A 14,662-nucleotide genomic window follows, 5' to 3' on the forward strand; every position below is an offset into this window, starting at 1 on the left:
GGATACTATCACTTAGTCCAAATTAGTGAAATGACATTGTAGTTTCTTTGAAACCATACATAGATAAACTCTGGATTGGCCTTTCAAATATTTCATACTCTTAGCAATTGAGAACCAACTCTGAATACTCAAATAAATAAAAACCATCTAATGTAAAGCCACAGTCCTTTGTTTTACAGCCAAATGAAAACAGGAAGTTATTTTCTTTGTGATATGCCATTGATTCTGAAATATTTTTATAATACTTACTCTGCCCTTCCAACATTTTATCAGAGTAAAATGACCATTTACCTTACTTGCAACATAAATTCTAAGTTAATATCTTATTTTTAATGCCCTCTGGGAAGATTTTCATTTTATTTTACCTGTTTCCAACCCCCCCCCTCCAAAAAAATCAGAACGGTGCATGAGATTCAAGGAAAAGTCTATGAATATGATGTGAGTAGCAATATAATCACCATAACAAAATTGTTTTTCATCTGTGCTGCAAAATAGATATTTTTTTAATCTAACATCACTTCCCACTTCCAACATTTCTTTGTGAATATTAATATAGTAAATGCTCCTTTATCATGCATCACATTAGCGAGTTTTTCTTTCCTTGGATTACTAATTTTTGCTTCTTTGCACTACATTTATCTTGTGCTGAAATGACAAAAAGCAGGCGAGAATAAAGATCCAGGTATTAGCCATATGTCAAAAGTTCCTGGTGTGCATTTCTGTGTACTTTTTCTTCACATATTAGAATTGTCAGGAACAATTTTTTCCTTTGGAACTTCTTGTTTACATCTTGCATGATCTTATAAATTAATCTGAAGAGTAACTGAATACCTTTTATGGTTATTTGAAAATAAAATTTGCTACAAATAAGGCGCTCCAGTCTCTGTTGTCTCATATTATGCATGAATATATTAATTTTTTTCTGTACTTTCCCACTCAACCAGAAAATATTAACCTCAAAGGGTATTTAAATTGTTATTTGTGACAAATATACAAAGATGAAGAAATCCAAAGGTGAAGTTGCCTTTACTTATTCTGCTTCTTTTCCTTTTCCAAAGTAGCAAAACTCATGCAGGGCTATCGGCTTTAACTTTGACATTCAAGGGTTTTGACAGCTTGCATCATTTAAAGTTATATTTATTATTCAGTAAACTTTAATTCTATAGAATAAATGCCCTTTATGAGATGTGATTTTTGAAAAGCACAAAGGTATTTCACCATTTCAAGCAGCTGGAGCTGTTTGAATTCAAGAGTGGTTTTTCAGAAGAAAAATATAGTGGAGAATTATTTTAAATATAATATTTGTAGCGTCCTACCAGATTGACCTAGATGCTCCACAGGAATTTTAAAGAGCTATAAAAACCTCCAAAATGTTATGATGTAAATAATTAAATGATGGTATTTTTCTATGATGTAAATTGAGATGGTTTATTTTATAAATACACTTACATAATTACGTTATTATTTCAGCAGAGATATGCGGTCTCCTTTTGCCTTTTTAAATGAGATCTTTATATTTCCAAGGGTTCTAATATAGTTCTTTATTCAGTTTCCTTCTGAAGCATCACCAGGCAGCGTGTGTGTGTGTGTGTGTGTGTGTGTGTGTGTGTGTATCTGTGTGTGTGTTATAGACTTTCTTTCTAACACTCATGAAAAGATATATATTTTTAAAGAAAGAAGGCTCATCTTTGTAAACCAATTTTTAACTAAAAGCAAAACAAAAAAGAAAAATAGTGGTAATTTTCCTTTAGTTGGAGATATTGTAATAGACCTACTCTTTGTTAACCTAACATGGAGCTATGTTTCCAGAAGTGTCCCTACTAAATCAGGAATCTTTCTAGGTTCTATGTAGGTTACTGTCTTCAGAGAGCTTGGCCACAACTTTGTTTTTTACTACAATTATGTTGCTTTTTTGAACTTTCTGTTCAACAAAGTCTTGGTTAATGTTTATATATCAACATAAACAACCATAACAACAACAAAAAAAAGGAGGACAAATTTCATTGGAATGAATAGTTTAATTTATTTCATCTATTAAAAGAGGCACACTAGGTTTCTTTCACAATTCAGAGAGGATGTATTTTGGTTTAGATTGAGCATTATTAGTCTGTTAAGGTGGCCGGACCTCAATGAGTTCATTAATGAACAAGAAGTATAAATCAGTTTATCCACCCATATATATGTGCACAAAAGCAAATATTATGGTATGCTAAATATGCATGTTATATAATAGACCAAGCTAGAATCTGAGGCTTCCCAAGAGACATTTCACCATATATGCACCTTTAATAGCCTGAGCACCTAACTTTTAAGTGTTGGATTATGAAGCATATGGTATCAATTCTGGTATTCTATTTTTCTAGAGTACCTTGTACTGGAATGTATTACCAATATAAATGACCACTATGGGTTTTGTTTTTGTTTGAATTTTGACTCAGATATAGATAAACCCATGGAATCACTCTTGGTGCTAGAAAGAGCCTTATTAGGATGTCTGGTTCAAATTCTTATTTATTATTATTATTTTCAGTTGAAACAAAGCACTCAGACAGACATGTATTGTTCTTAGTTCAGACATTTGTGAACTTCACAAAAGTATGGATATCAAGAGTTTCAGTTTAAATCTCTGAGGATCTATTAAAAAAAAAAAGCAAACCATTGCTGAAGCAGTATCATTGCAGCAATATACCTCCTATCTATAGCTCCTGAATTGTTAGTGCAATTTACATTTCATTTAGAAACATCACAACTGGGGCATCTGGGTGGCTCAGTCAGCTGAGCATCCAACTCGTTTTTAAAAAAAAATTTTTAATGTTTATTTTTGAGAGAGAGAGAGAGAGAGAGAGAATGAATGGGGGAGGGGCAGAGAGAGGGGGACACAGAATCCCAAGGAGGCTCTAGGTTCTGAGCTGTCAGCATAGAGCCCGATGCAAGGCGTGAACCCATGAACCGCAAGATCATTACCTGAGCTAAAGTTGAACACTTAACCGACTGAGCCACCCAGGCGCCCCAAGCATCCAACTTTTGATTTCGGCTCAGGTCATGATCTCACGGTTTGTGGGATTGAGCCCTACCTTGGGCTCTACGCTGACAGCATGGAGCCTGCTTGGGAATCTCTCTCTCTTTCTCTCTTAAAATAAGTAAAATAAACTTAAAGAAAAAAAAAGAAACCTTACAATTATTACAAAACGTTGATGACTTTTACTTCATGGAATTTTCTATAAATGTTCACAGTTTCTATTTAGCTCATCAGCTGCTCTCCCCCATTCCTCTAAAATTCTCTTTCATCTCAGTTCTATTCCCATTGCACTATTGAAACATTTTCCCTTAAGTTAGCAATGATCTTTTTCTTACCAAAATCATGGCATTTTCCCTGTCTTTATTCACATTTGCTTTCCTGCCAGATTTTACACCCCTTATTACTTGCTTGTCTTTAAAACGATCTCCCTGACTGGCATTTGCCACAGGCAGTGCACCTGCTGCTTCTCCTCCCCGGCTCTGCTGACTCAGAGCGAGCACATCACAGTCCAGCACCACGTCTCCTCTCCCCTCTGCTCGCTTCTCTCCAAACTGCATTCTTTCTTAAAGGCTCAACTTTTTAGTGATGACTCCAGATATATTTCTTGGGATATTCCCACCTGCCTGTTCTGTTAGTTGAAGAGCAGCATAAATGAAATTGAACACATTTTTTTTTTTTCTTCAGCCAACTGTCCTTCCGGACTTTTCCATTTCTGCTAATGAGATTACTCTTCTCCTGGTCACGCAGGCTGGGAATCATCGAGTTACCAATTTTCCCATTGCCTTTTCTTTTAAAAATTATTTTGTGCCATTTTGCTACCAAATCCTACTTATCCTTTTTTTTTTTAAGTTTATTGATTTATTTTTGGAGAGAGAGAGTGCTGAAGGGCAGAAAGAGACAGGAAGAGAGAGAGAGAATGATAAGCAGGCTCTGCACCATCACCACGGAGCCTGATGTGGGGATCCAACTGTGAGATCATGACCTGTGCTGAAATCAGGGGCTGGAGGCTTAACTGACTGAGCCACTCAGGGGCCATCATCTTTTTTTTTTTTTTTTTTATATCTTCGGTCAACCCTCTTGATCTATCTCTTTTTGCCATACCCGCTACCACTATACTCACTGGAACTAGGTTTTCCTAGCTTGTGGGAAGATATTCTGTGTAGGAGGTCATAAGGTATTTCAGATGTATTTTGGATTATATTTAAACGAATTATATGACATAGATTTCTTACTAATGTAGAATCATGTGACCTAAAAGATGGTGGAGATTTAAAAAGAGGCTTGTTACCTTTTATTTGGAGGAGGTGGAGGAGAGCTTTCACCGTCCGTGTATAACTGGAATAGAATACACTTATTAATTTTACTTGATAAAATTTTAAAATAATTGATTGTGTATTGAAACAAATGGGACACACAATCGGAGAAAGTAAGTGTTGCTCAAACTGGGAACATAAAATCTTCTAGTTCAAAGAACATTTTGGTATGTAGGTGGACCCCAGGTCCTTAGGAATACCCAAGTGGAGGAGTTTGAGAAGTATTGGAATATAGGAAGTCTCCAAGATCTTCCTGGCTCCAGCCATATGTGACAGGTGTCCAAAGAAGAAGAATCATAGGCTTTGGACAGACAGACCTGAGTTCATAGTCTACCTCTTCCCCTGAGATTCTAGTCGAAGCCCTGATTTGCCCGCATTCCTTATACTGCAACTACAACTTTGTGGGTCCCTTTATGTCTCATTTCTCTCCACTCAGAAGCCTTCCTGTATGCAGCAAGGGTAATCTTTCAAAATACTGACTTTCAGCTACACCTTCTTCTTCAGGAATTGTAATGGATTCCCACTGTATGTATGATTAAATAGAAACTATGCGAGAAAGCTAAGGTTCTTCATAGTATGACTGTTTTACCTCTTCAGTTTATTTTTCACTCCTTCCAGGCACTAATCCTTCCTTGTCAGTATCACAGGCTATTCTCACTGTCACCATTTTGCACACCACATCTTCTCTATTCATAACATTTTTTTCATGGCTTCTTATCTGCCTAAATCATAGATTTTTTTCTTTATTACTTATTTCATGCATAATACTAATATATCAACATTTCAGAAGAAATAAAATCACCTAATATCTTTGATCTGTCATATAGCATCTATGTATTTTTTTCCATGCTCTTTTCCAGTTCTGGTATTTTTTTTTATGAAATTATAATAATTTTGATAAAGCTCATAGTGTGGTACCTGGGTCATGAGAAATAATAAATGGTAGTTGATCTGAATCTCAAAAGTATAATTTCTTTAAATTATTCTGATTGTATCTTTATGAAAATTGTCTTCACTAGCACTTGTTTTTTTAATTTATTAAAAAAAATTTAATTCCAGTATAGTTAACATACAGTGTTATATTAGTTTTAGATGTGCAATATAGTGATTCAACAATTATATACAGCACCCAGTGTTCATCACAAGTGTCTTCCTTAATCCCCATCACCTACTTAACCTGTGCCCTGCCCACCTCCCCTCTGGTAACCATCCATTCATTCTCTATAGTTAAAAGTCTGTTTCTTGGTTTGTCTCTTTCTTTTTTTCCTTTGCTCATTTGTTTTGTTTCTTAAATTCCACAAACGAGTGAAGTTTACAGTATTTGTCTTTCTCTGACTTACTTCACTTGTTGTTAGCTCCATCCATGACATTGCAAATGACAAGATTTCATTAGTTTTTATGGTTGAATAATATTCCATTGTGTGCATATATCTCATATATATATATATGTATGTATTTGTGTGTGTGTGTATCATATCTTTATCCATTCATCTCTCAGTGGATACTTGGGCTGCTCCCATAATTTGGTTATTGTAAATAATGTTGTCATAAACATAGGGGTGCATATATCCCTTCAAATTAGTGTTTTTGTATTTTGGGGGTAAATACCCAGTAGTGTGGCTTTACTGGATTGTAGGGTAATTCTATTTTTAACTTGTTGAGGAAGCTCCATACTGGTTTTCACAGTGACTGTACCAGTCTGCATTCCCACCAACATTTGTGATGATCAATGTCGTCCTTTCTGACCCCGGCATAACTCACTGTATGTCCCATACACTTGATGTGAGTAATGTTAGGTCTTTATTATATATACATTGCAAGTCTAATTATTTCTTATGCCTCCTTCAAATATTATACCTGTTTTGAGAAAAGGGATGATGTCTTATACTTCCAATGTCTCTCTAAAAGTGCTAGGAAAACAGCAATTGCTTGCTAAGCATTTTTAAAAATTGAATTGTGAAGCAGTAACTTTTTCATAGATTAGTGGATAGGATAGACTGAAGAAGACAGTTTGACTTGAACTCAAGAGCAACTTTCATTATGAATTTCTACTGGCCCGTATAATTCTTCATGATGTAAGTCAGGGGAAAGTTTACAGATATGGGTCCAGCAGGACTTGTTCAAGTCTTACTTTCTGTCTTTAAGACCAGCAAATGTTTCTTGGGGTTAATCTCTCCAGAATGATAAGCATATAATATGGCATATAATGTAGCATGTAACACCCATCACCATTATCCATTTCTGATATGGAGAGCATTCCAGGGACTAGTCCTGGTGCCTCAACGGGGAAGCACAGGATCTCCTTGCCCTAAGCCTTTTGGTTATGTTACTATAGAAGTTCTTTCCATTTTGTTAAGAGAACTTACCACTCTTAGTTTTTGAAGGTGCACTCGAAAAGAATTTAAAAACTCAAAGAGCAGCATCACTAATGATAAAAACACAATCATACTACTGAATCATAACGTCTTACAGGAAGACAAAGGCATTTATTTCTTGCCCCCGTCACTTGTCTGTCTTTCTGTTCTGAGTCTTGATTTGCGTGAGATTGTGTATTGCCCTGACCAGACTTTCTTGTATATTCACCAAGCAGGCTTCACATTTCGATAAGCATAAGTATTTTTTTGGTGCCAGATTAGTGTTAAGCTCGATTTTCTCCTCTTGCTGGCACCAAGTGCGTCTAACACCTAACCAACAACATTATCGTATCAGGGTATAAATGCAGAGCGAAAGCAAATTTTACACCTAGATCAAAGTTTGGTATGAAACCTTTGCGGTATTCACAGCCTCGCTTCCACATTCCTCATTCAGTCGAGAATGCCCACGTTAAGAGAAGGCAGCATGCTGTTTTCTTCCCAAGAGGCCGCAGCTCATTGGTGTTTGTAGATCCCATTATTTTCCAAGGATGGTTGTTGGTTTTGGTATTCTTCACAATAGAAAACATATTAATTTCCTCCACCAAATCTATGTTCATAGTCCTTATTAAGCGTGAACTTAAAAAAAATTTTTTTTTATTAAAAAAAAATTTTTTTTTCAACATTTATTTTTGGGACAGAGAGAGACAGAGCATGAACGGGGGAGGGGCAGAGAGAGAGGGAGACACAGAATCGGAAACAGGCTCCAGGCTCTGAGCCATCAGCCCAGAGCCCGACGCGGGGCTCGAACTCCCGGACCGCGAGATCGTGACCTGGCTGAAGTCGGACGCTTAACTGACTGCGCCACCCAGGCGCCCCAAGCATGAACTTTTTGAGATAAATGGTAATCAGTATACTATGGCCATCTTCCCATTAATAAAGTAAGTATGACCTTTAGATAGATATATGTAGGTGTTATTAGCAACAAGGATTAATGAACATTGAAATAAGAGGCTCTTTTTTTTTCGAGATAGGTGAACTTTAAGCATGATCAAGTTTGCAGACGGGAATATTTTAGATCAGCTTCTCTCAAATTCTTTTCAGCAACAAAAGCTTGCTTGCCAAACTGTTTTCACAAAAGCGAATATAAAAAACAGGTAAGAATCAGGCTTGTTCTGCTGGAGAGAAAAAGGCATGTGGAAAATTGTGGCTCCACCTTTCTGTCTCCAACCTCTTCGAACACAGCAACCCCGGGCCTCATCTTGGGGCCCGGGGGGATTTTAGGTGTTCGCTTTGAAAACCACAATTTTGCATCTAGTCCTGAGACCTGTTACAGATTTTGACGAAGGTGCAGAGAGGAACAAAAGTGATTCTCTGTGGCAGCCAGAGGGAGGGAGATGGAAAGTGAAGGTATGACCTTGAATGAATCACTTGAACAGAGCTGGTGTGAGTTTCAACATCTGTAAAAAAGAGAGGTTACCCTCTTTCTAACATTTACCTGATCCTAAGGTTTACCTGGACCTTAGGTGCTAAAAAAAGTCGGGGCGGGGGGTCTTGCCTTACCCTTACTCCGTGCAAGAGGACTAAACTCTGTTATATCACAATTATTCTCAAGCGATCAGGTAAGTTTGGGAAGAAAACACAAGTTTAGATATTTTCTTCAATAACATTCATCACCAACCGTTGTTGGGATTCCACTCAGTTCCTCTATTTCCTCCATAACTTCTGTGATGGGGACATTTCTTCAGATTGGGAAGGGTATAGAAACTCTGAAAGGCAGGAACTTCAACATGAGGAAGGAATGGCAATTATATAAAAGGTGTTTTCCTCTTAGAAAACTCACCCAAACAGCTGTCAGGCATCTTTTAGAAAGTAGCAAAAACTAGGGTATATGTTGGAAGACTGCATTTGGGGTTCAATAAGCTATAAATGTCCTTTGGGGTGAAATGTGTACTGAGTAATAAAATGCCTAGTTTAGCATCTCTCCAGACCTCACCAAACTGGACTATGGAGGTATCACATTAACCTCAAACATCCAAATCTCAATTTTTACCCACCTTCTGCTTCTAAAGGACTTACACATCCCTACCATTCTTTTTTTTTTTTTTAATGTTTTATTTATTTTTGAGAGGGGGGAGGGGCAGAGAGAGAGGGAGAAACAGAATCCGAAGCAGGCTTCAGGTTCTGAACTGTCAGCACAGAGCCTGATGCGGGGCTTGAACCCACGAACTGCGAGATCACGACTTGAGCTGAAGTCGGATGCTTAAAACTGACTGAGTCACCCAGGGACCCCTCCACCATTCTCTTAACACCCCCTTCTGGAAACGTCTGCAAATCCCCGAGGGGTGTTTTAGAGTTACCAATGTATCCGTCCATTGGGTACATAATAGAAGCCCTCATGTCCCCCCCTTCTGTTCTGGTTTCCCTGGGCGTCGTCTGCTTGTAAAGCCATGTGACCATGCCAACTGTGAGAATGCAACATTTGTGCCAAAGGTGCTATTTCCTCAATGTTCCCAAAGAAGAAACATGCCTTCTCCCCCACTCACTGGTGCACTTCATCACTTGGGACCTGAGTAGTGCTGCGGGAACCCCCTTATCACACTCCTTCCCTCCGTTTCTGCCTATGGCCTCTTTTATCCCCAGACCTTGATACCAGTCCACAGGACTATGTGTGGGAGAAACACCATTTTATCTTATTATTTTTTTAATGTTTACTTATTCATTTTGAGAGACAGGGAGAGCATGGGGGAGAGGAGCAGAGAGAGAGAGGGAGAGAGGAAATTCCAAGCAGACCTTGCACTGTCAGTGCAGAGCCTGACGCAGAACTCGAACTCACAAACCATGAGATCACGATCTGAGCCAAAATCAAGAGTCAGACGCTTGATCCACTGAGCCAGCCAGAGACCCCAGAGAAATACCATCTTAAAATCACCCCCGCGGGGCGCCTGGGTGGCGCAGTCGGTTAAGCGTCCGACTTCAGCCAGGTCACAATCTCGCGGTCCGTGAGTTCGAGCCCCGCGTCAGGCTCTGGGCTGATGGCTCAGAGCCTGGAGCCTGCTTCCGATTCTGTGTCTCCCTCTCTCTCTGCCCCTCCCCTGTTCATGCTTTGTCTCTCTCTGTCTCAAATAAATAAATAAATAAATAAATAAATAAATAAATAAATAAAATCACCCCCGCTTCACTCCCAGGCATCTGTACACAACCCTCCTTCCTTCTTCAGCCCCAGACAAAAGTCCTCAGTCAACTACCTCCTTCAAATCTATTCTTAGGCCTGCCCCTTTTGCCAGACGCGATTCAACAGGTTTCAGTCTCAATCTGGGCCCAAGGCGGGAGAGCCGCTACACCTAGCTGCGTAGATTGATAACTGATTTCAAAAATCCAGTCCCAGAGAGGGCCAATTAATGAATTAATATACCCTGAGGGGGGCATCTAGGGGCTTTTTCAAGGACTCTGTACTTTTCAACATTTATATTAACTGGATTAGTGCGAGGACAGAGCTGTGAAGCTGATCACACTTGCATATGGCGCAAAGCTGGGAGGGACAGAAAATACGGCGGATGGAAAAATCAGAATTGAAAAGATACCAAGAAGTTGGAACGCTGGTTTGAACCCAAGAGATCATTTAGTAGAAAGAGAATGTAAAGCTACATGGAGGCCCTAAAATCAACCTGCCGTTTTAAGCTATGGTGATGAGGTTTAGATTTATTTTACCATATAATACTTCCATCAGATAAAACCTTACCCGAATTCTCATATGTAAGATAAAACCTGTTCCGGTTGAGATGGGAGTGGAAGACTTGGGGACCCCCTTCCAATTCCTCCCCACCTTTCTTTAAGGCCTCTGTGTTTTTGCAAGACATAGCTTGAAAACTCTTGGACTCTGGGGTGGTGGGGAAAGCGTGGGGAGAAAGGGATAGGAGGACTGAACATGGAATGTGAAAGAAACTTAATCAGTTTTAGTTCGAGGTGAACTCACTATGAGCCAGTGGTGTGAGGTTGTTGATCCCTCGAACATGGTGCGTGAACAGACTCAGAGTGGTAAGACTGGGAATGAATCTCTACCGGACAAACCATACAGGAGCATTATGTTTTCACACCATTGGGATCCTCTGTAAGGTTTAATTTTGCATCTTGTTTTTTCATAAACATTTTAACATTGTTGGAAGTTTGCAGAGGGATGCCACATATGGCTGCGCAGGCTGTGGACTGTGCAAGTTCAAGGATGGTATTTTCACAGACTATATAACAAAAAGGTGTTTGGCTTAACTTTTTCTCAGTTTTCCTTTAGATTAACTGCCATTCAGAACTCTAAGATGGCTTCTTTTAAGATCAGATGTACACCAATGGGTATGGCTGGAAAATGAAACAAATTTTTTTTAAACAAAGGGATTTTTGCTCCTCTAGGATTTAAAGAATTATAGTAACACCAGGGTGTGTTGTTTTCCTCATCGGGGTGTGTGGGAAGAGTAACTGAGGCAGTAAAAATACTCTACACAGTTAAGGTGCCCAGTGTTCTTTCCACAATCCACAAAGGGGACAGATTGTGTGTCTGTGTCCCCACATTAGCAGAGTGGCTCCAGTTTTACCATGTAACTTAGCCCTGGCCTTCTTTAACAGTTTCCTCACCTTAAAAACAAGTGAACCGAATGGGATGATCTCTCAACGTTTCTTTCAACTTTAATGCTTCGCAATCCTATCATAGTTTCTAGTTAGTGAAAAACATGTCTTTTAGAGACAGAGGTGATAATACACAGTATTTTACACTACAGTTGAATCTATCCATTCCATGTCAGAGTCATGTAGTTTCCTTGTGGGGATTCTAAAAAACTTGTCTCAAAGTATGGTACCAGGGCCACTGGGAATCCCAAGGGGGTCTCGGGGCTTCCACAGGGTCAACATTATTTGCCTAATAACACGAAGATGTTATTTGCCATTTTCACTCTTATTCTCTCATGAGTGTAGAGAGTATGAGAAGTTCATGGTCATATTTCCAGATCCCATATTGCTGCTAACCTTTAAGAAACTACCATTGCCAAGGTTTGGTGCCATCAGACTATTCACAATTATCTGAAAGGCAATTAAAATAGTCCTCTCTTTTCCAATTACCTATTCTAATGAGGCCAAATTTTCTTTATATACTGTAACCAAAACAACACATTGTAACAGATTGAAAGCAGAAGCAGCTCTGAGAATCTGTTTTAATTTCTAATACAGCAAATATTGATATAAATAACCTGCAAAAGATGTTTGGGGTCCTCCACAAATATTAAGAGTCTAAGAGTGAGGCCAAAAGTTTGAGAACAGATGTTCTAAAAGGTTATCAAAATAGCAAAATTTCATTCTCAAGTCGGTCACGTGCTGCTGTTTCTCTCTTGAACTTCCTGCTCTTCTGTCCTTATTTGGTTTCATTAGGGTCCACCAGGAATTTGAAAAGTAATCATCCTGTAATACCTCTAGTTCTCTTTCAGTTCTTATGTGTTGATTGTTGAAGCTCTGGCATGATTCTTTCTCATGGAAATTTTTGTCTGGATTTTGTTTCAATTAAGGGCATTCTTTAGGAAATCTGCCTGACAACAAAGTGTTAGGATCGTTACTAGATCTCCAGGGAGTAAAACTGAAAAGTAGGGATGAAGAAGAATACTGGAGACTGATAAACAATACCAGAGATCCAAGATTGGAGAAGGGAATTAATACCCACCACCCTTTTGTATTCTGCAAATGAGGATGTAGGGAGAGCAGGTGTCAGGGTCACTGTGGCAGAGATGTGCTCACAGAAAAGGAGAATGACACTTTTGTCTGGATAGCCCTACTTTATGGTGTTTCTGCTCCTGAGAAGGAGCCAGGATGTGCCCAGATCATTGCATGATATGTATTAGCAGTGCCCAATGGTCGTGAAATTAGGGCCCAGCTTGTCATGACCGTTGCAGAGTCCGGAAGCCGTAAGGTAAGTGCTGGATGCTTCCAAATCTCTGCATGTACTCGGAAATGCCTCATTACTTGGGCTATTCTTCTCTCCCTCTCTCTTAAAAATAGTCCTCTGCTTGGATATTCACAATGCAGAAATCAAAAGAAAAAAAAAGGAAAAGCATAGAAGAACTGAGTATACAAAGAACTTGAGTTTTTGTATTTTCATGTAACTTCTTAATGAATTTTCATATGATTTCTGGCCTGTTAAGTTCCTGATCTCTCCCCTTCCCACTTTCCTTCCTTCTTTCCTTCTTTTCTCCCTCCCTTCTTCCCTTTCCCCTCTCCCTTCCTTCCTTCCTTCCTTCCTTCCTTCCTTCCTTTTCCTTCCTTCCTTCCTTCCTTCCTTCCTTCCTTCCTTCCTTCCTTCCTTCTTCCTTCCTTTCCTTCCTTCCTTCCTTCCTTTCCTTCCTTCCTTCCTTCCTTCCTTCCTTCCTTCCTTCCTTCCTTCCTTCCTTCTTTCCTTCCTTCCTTTTCCTTCCTTCCTTCCTTCCTTCCTTCCTTCCTTCCTTCCTTCCCGTTGTTCTTTTTTCCTTTCTAACTTTTCCAGGGCCATATTCTTGTTTTGTCTCAGAGAAGATACATATCACCTAGGTGAGGCAGATAGAGGCTGGTTTCAACCCCTGCTGGAATGCAGGCAGCATGAGAAGGGACATGGTGGCTTTTATCAATGCCACAGGCATAACTCCGGCCCTTTCATTCCCAATCAGGTCACCAGTAATGAGATCCTGGAACCGTTCCCCAGGGTCAGCCCCGGATGTTAAAGTCAAGCTCACTGCAATTTTGGCTCATCAGATGGAGCATATGAAGAGGGGAGGTGACAGCCAAAATCCTAAGCAAATGTTGGAATAGTTAGATGTGGGCTGCCTTCAAGCAAGGTTAGAAGAAGTAGTGTAAGGTTATATGATAGACAATCACATGTACTATGGTCTGGCTGTGATTATTTTCATCATGTTCAAGGAACTAAATTTAAAATATTTATGGACTAGAGTTCTTTCATCACTCACTCATTCGTTCATTCATTCATTCACTCACTCACCTGTACACTTTTGCTAATACTCTAGTCTTTCCCCACATTTGACTGACAAACATTCAGATTTGGATGAGCCTGACCATTTTTTTCCATGACCGCAGTGAAACAGCTGAGCATGGCTGGAGAGATTTGCACAATAGGTCACAGGGATTTTGTGATAAATTCCCAATGTTCACCTCAAGATTTCCTGGTGGTCCAAGTATTCCTCAGATAAACGAATCTCTCACCCTCTGCAACAATTCAGATCTGCTCCACTCTTGTCAAGCCTCTGACATCATCCCTCCATGACACCACACCATCTCACTGTTCGTATGCAGATGACTTAGAAAATATCATCTATCAGACAGGACTGTATCAATGCTTGCTAACACATACCAACCTGGCCACATCAGGAAGCCAGATCTCTTCTCCCTTGTCACAGTACAGGAGGTTTCCATCTCCTATATACAGTTCTTCCCCCGTGTGGCCATATTCTCCAGTGTTTTCAGGAGCCATACACAGAAATTCATTCCACTCTGTCCTGTTTGTCAACCGATCTGATTGTGTTTTTTAATTAATTTATTTTTTTATTTTAGGGAATGACACCATCATTGATCCGTTATGTAAGCCAGAAACCCTGGACCAATCTGTGACACCTAGCTTTCTTCATCTCTAATATCCAACCCATCATCAATTTCTGTCAATTTTTACTCCAAAATGTTTTTGAAATCTGCCGCCACCTTTGCCACCTCTGTGGCCGAACCTTGTGTCTTTCCTTTTCTGGATGAAAATAAAAGCTTTTAACGGGTTCCTCCTGCTGCCTTTAATCCCTGCTGCCACAGCCACTCCTGCTGCCCTTAATCTCTGTCCCATACTATGTGATCTGTTCGAGACACGTCTAATCACCGCACTAATCCCACCCATCTTCCTGCTTTTACACTTTCTTAAATTGCATCCCATCATTTAAAAAAAAAAAAAGACCAGTTTTTAACTTGGGATGGAA

Source organism: Felis catus, chromosome F1, assembly GCF_018350175.1.
Source record: "Felis catus isolate Fca126 chromosome F1, F.catus_Fca126_mat1.0, whole genome shotgun sequence".
NCBI classification, from domain to species: domain Eukaryota; kingdom Metazoa; phylum Chordata; class Mammalia; order Carnivora; family Felidae; genus Felis; species Felis catus.